Source organism: Phalaenopsis equestris, unplaced genomic scaffold, assembly GCF_001263595.1.
Source record: "Phalaenopsis equestris unplaced genomic scaffold, ASM126359v1 Scaffold198031, whole genome shotgun sequence".
Lineage (NCBI taxonomy): Eukaryota > Viridiplantae > Streptophyta > Magnoliopsida > Asparagales > Orchidaceae > Phalaenopsis > Phalaenopsis equestris.
Window position 1 is genome coordinate 237,085 of NW_018217971.1, and position 5,419 is coordinate 242,503.

At 32.4% G+C, this 5,419-nt stretch overlaps 1 pseudogene; it reads left to right on the top strand.

Moving 5' to 3' along the window:
- LOC110035530 overlaps window positions 1-4,038 on the top strand; it is a 24,604-nt pseudogene extending 20,566 nt beyond the window's left edge.
- The last annotated feature ends 1,381 nt before the right edge of the window (window positions 4,039-5,419 follow it).

A 5,419-nucleotide genomic window follows, 5' to 3' on the forward strand; every position in this document is an offset into this window, starting at 1 on the left:
CGCAGGAGTGCGAATTGTGCAGAAGGCCACCCTAAGGCTCGGAAAGGTCCTATAGGAATCCATTTTGGGTTTCCTCATGTCGGTTTCATCCTTCTAAGTGTTAGAAGTCGATACCGCACACGCGAAACTCCAAAAGAGGACGGAAATATGTCGAACTAAAACAAGGCGGGCACCACTTCTAAGGTTCTAAGATAGTCGTAGGAAGACCCCTAAGGCTAGATCCTAACTCCTACGAGGAATACTAGACCTCACGAAAAATTGAGGTCAACATCCATGCATTGATTAATTAAAATTTTAAGCTATTATCTAATAAATAATCAAGATATCAAATTAAACTTATATGAATTTCTTGATGTTCTATTTATTGTCATAGAAATTTCACCAGACAATTTCAACTCTAATAACATTCTAGACATTAATGTTAATAGTAATTTTATAAAATGGCAATCCACTTTTTTTGACACAGCACAACAATCACTGCAAAGCACTAGGCTTCCGTTGTTAAATAAAGCCACATTTATGTATAAAATCTCAGTGATATATTTATATCAAGAATTACATCTTGGCATATATCCATTTTTATCGCTAAAAGTTGACACTTAAATGTCGGTTTCTCATTTGTTTCTCATTTGTATTATATATTTGCTAATAGATGCAAGGTACTCGAACATATCATGCTTTCAGCAATATTTGCTGATATTAGTAATTTCATCTCCCTTAAATTTACATATCATGTACTAAGAGGATGTTTTGCTGTCTATTTAGATAAGCCATGCTAAAAGCTTAATGGATTAAGACTTTAGAGAATTTAATTCATTTGATTGCCTAAAAATATAAGTTCACATTTTGTTGGAGACTAGAAGCACTATTATTGAGCTTATTTTATCAGTTAAGGCAATTCATGGAAGGCTCTCTGAAAATGCTAAGGTTGCTTAGATACGTTCTCCGTGGACCGGACATTAAGCTTCATGCATTGGGTAGGTCCTTTGGTTAACTAATTAATTTGTGGTAATTGTTAAACCTTTGTGCTTATATTAGGACATTCCGCACTTGAATGAAAGAAAATATTCTAAGGGCATACTTATGGCAATGTTGTCAATAATGATGCTAAAGATGACAACAAGCACCAACGTATCTTCAATTACACTGTTACTGTTGCCAATTTTTTCCAAGGCTCTAAACTCATTTTATAATTGCTCAAATATTAATTCAACTATAAATCAAAATTGATTTATATTGATGTGAGTTTGGCTTGATACGCACTTGATGTTGCTCTTTGATGTCTATTTTAATCAGATGTTGTTTGATAACCCTTCAAATACTAGTAATACTAGATCTACTTTAACACGTCTTTATTAGTTTCATCATAACATGCATCATTCCTCATTGATGTTAACCGAATTAAATTTTTATGCTATTTTATCATGCGTTATCAAATGAATAAAAATCATCTGAATTCTCTTTCACTACTTTTTATAATTCATAATTTCCCTTGTTAAAAAATCTCTTCTATTATGATGTTTCCTTTCATAAAGCCAAATCAAATATCCAATACCAATACACCTTTTCAAAGTTTAAGCTCCATTTCGCTTTCCCATAAATTTGATTTATGATTCATATTTTCTTCCCCTTGACTATTCGTCAAATTGCTTCTATATTCTTAAAATTTAGCGTTAAAATATTGCTTTTATTATTTGTCATTATTGTAGTATTTGGGTTTCCTTAAAACATTTGTTAATTAAACCATACCAATTCTTCAAAAACTTTACTTTGGAACTAAAGCTTATCTTTTCTTTCATGTTAACAATAACTCAACTTTGTGTTCTTTAACCTAAAAAGCATTTGATTTGATCATTTAAGAAAGATTCAAAACTGAAATTCTTCAAACTACTTTTTCAACATGTTATATCTACTCTTAATACCTTCCCTAAATTGTTTTACTGCTAGCGACTTCATCAGTTTTGATTTGTCTAGACCTACCTAGCAAATTATGTAAATCATCAAAATTTCTAGCTTTTATATTTGATTTAATTTATAATCCATCTTTATGTGTTGGGGTGCTTATAATAATATTTGTGAAGTTCTAGTTTTCTTATAATTATCATGTCTCAATAAAATTAATGTTATGTCATCCCTTAAAAGCATTATTTACATTGAGTATCACCTCTTCTATCTTTAAATATCATCAGAATGTTTATTTTTAGGCTTATCAAGATCTTTTCATTTTCATCTTCTTTATGCAGCATGGCATTTGATTCTACATCAACTTTATTGTAACTGTAATATTCCAACTCTGTAAATAACCTAGGATATTAAAACTCATTTTTTCAGTTTGATGAGCTCTCGATGGTTCTATTTTCGTTGGCTCTCCCTCAAGCTTCTATTAGAAATGAGCTAGGATGTCATGGCTTTTATGAGTTATCATGTGATGACCTGTCATGATGCCTTTATTATTAAGTTACAACAAGACTTCCACAATATCATAGATGTCATCAGGAAATTATAAATTCATGAATGAAGTGTGCCCCGGAGTTATATATATAACACTAACAAACACAACCCTGCAGTTATATATATATTAATTTACGAGAACAGCCCCCACCACGTACATACATATATACATATACATATATATAGATATATAAATATACATTAATGCACTTAAATTTACTCACACACATACATATTCATGGTTCTACACGAGAGGTTTCATAATCCATAATCTTGGAATGGGAGTCGCCAACTAACTTATAATGTGTCGTATGTGCTCCTTGAAAATGCCCTATTACTAACAAACATAAAATTAACTTTCATTTCATGTATTTTAGGAATGTTTTAAAGTTGATTGTTAAACCAAATTAGCTTCCAACCTTCTTCACTTAGGTTTGGAATTGACAACTACAGTTTACTGATGAGGAAAGTGTTAAAATAGTCCCCGGATTCTTTTCAGAGGGGGCTATTTTAGTCCTAATCTATAAAAGTGTCAAATTAGTCTCCAAATTCTTTTTATATGGATTAAAATAGTTCTAGGGAGGCTATTTTAATCCTTCATTAAAATAATTTAGAAACTAATTTGAAACCTCTATAAACTCGAGGAATAAAATGAGCTCATCTACGTAATCATGGAACTATTTTGCACTTCACTTTTTACAGATATAATGCGATGCCATTGCGTGGTAGTATTTGCTTGTGTAATTGGATTGGTTTCTACAATTTGGATTTAACTTTGATCCATTAAGTTCTTTATTTATTCATTGCATTGTCTACCTCCGTGAAGTCAGAAACTCTACCTTGATTCGGACCTTGATTGCATTGTCAATGATTCAGGTGGCGGAGCGATCATTATTCCTGTGGAACAACGATCACGTGCGAAACTTAATCACTCAAAACCGTAAGGTCATACTGCCCATCATCTTCCCCGCCTTGGAGCGAAATTTGAGGGGCCATTGGAACCAAGCTGTGCAAGGTCTAACCCTAAATGTCCGAAAACTGTTCTTGGATGCTGACCAGGAACTATTCGAGGAATGCTCCCTTAAGTTCCAAGAAGCAGAGGCCAAGGAGAAGGAGTTGCAGGCGAAGCGCGAATCAAATTGGAAGCGACTAGAAGATGTGGCGTCATCCAAGGCCATCACCAACGAGGCTGTTCTCGTTTCCCAAAAAGTCTCTTTTCTCAGCATGTCCACCGCCAGCCCTCTATTGAAGCAAACACATTCCAGGAAGGAAGTTTGATTTTCTTTGCGTGGTGGAGGAGTTGAATCGAATGAAGGTGGATGGCTTCTGAGGCTTTTCAGATTGTTGTTTTCACAATTAGGGTTTGTGACATGATTTCAGGCCATGAAAAATGTAATTGTGTGTGTATAAGTTGGAGTTGATATAGAGTTAGATCTTGCATGGATTTCATATCAGAGCCTTTGAGTATTTTAGCAGCAATTTTTTTTTGTGGGTATTTTGAACTTTAGCCTGTGCCATTGTTTAATGGGAATTAGAACCGAAGTGTTGTACTAAATTATATTTCAAACAAATTGGTGATTATGATGCTTTTAATGGGAATTAGAACTGAAGTGTTGTATTAAATTATATTTCAAACAAATTGGTGATTATGATGCAATTTATGTTTAAATTTTCACAATTTCCACTGAAGTATTTTTATCTACTCACTCGTATGTATCCCTTTTCCACTGCTCATGAATCCTACCTGATTAAAAAATGATGTTGATAAAGTGCACTGCAAATATTATAACTTATATATAATTAAGAATAAGGATGGTGCAACAACTCAATATAAAAGATATTTACAAAATTGCTCAAAATAGCTATAAAAATAGCAAGTGAATATCTCTATGGGAAAACCAACACTTACATTTGAATGTAGGAGTTGGCTGCGAATTTGGAAGTACGATCATGTTAAAAAATAAGAGATTACATTCCATGTGGTCGTGATTCATGAGTTATTTTTTATTATTACAAAATTCAAAATTGAAAAATTAGTAAGAGCGATCAAGTTCTTATAATTATTAATTGAATATTTTATATGAAAAACTAACTTTATTTGTATTTGATTTGATCAAATACAAATCAAATTCAAACATTGAAAATTATAAGCAAATCAAGTTTGAACAATTTATATAAGCTCAACACAAGTTCAAGTTGAACATGAAGAATGTATAATTATACCAAGCTAAGTTCAAACTATGATATACTCAGCTCGATCCCAACCCTAATATAAACTCTAAATTAACTTTATAAGGAAATAAAAGAAAATTTTTCGTCTACTAGACAAAGATAATCAAAATTATTGCTCTAGGACAATTTGACTACCTTAGTTTTCTTCTTTAAGTCTAAATAAAACCTTTGGAGCTAACAACATCACTAGATACAAATTGACCACCTCAAAGGTGCATTTACATACATACCACCTAAAACCTATGTATTTATAAATCTAACTCTTAAATTTTACTTTTTTTATATTTAGTGTATTGTTTAAAATTACACAATTAGAGACGCACATTGAGGCACGCCTCTCCACAACTGCAGACATTTCCAAATTGAGGCATATGCCTCACTTAGATTGCTCGAGGTGTATGACTCAGAATAGCTGAGACGCGCAATAAGGTGTGTTTCACCTTAAAATCGACAGGGCGATCGCCTCGTATTTGATTTAGGCATTTAAAAACATAGTTTGCTCTCAAAATTGTAAGCTCCGTCTCCCATAACTTCCCATCTCACTTTCATGAATCAGATGATGCCTCTTGAAGCACTTTGGTGGGGAGTTTTTTTGTGTGATGGACATGTCAACCACAAATCTTAAAAGATTTTATCTAAATGACCTGATGTGTCGTTTGAAAAATAATATAATATTATATGAGGTAAACATATTACTTTAAAATGGAACAAATTATCTTAATGATGAAAATTTTAG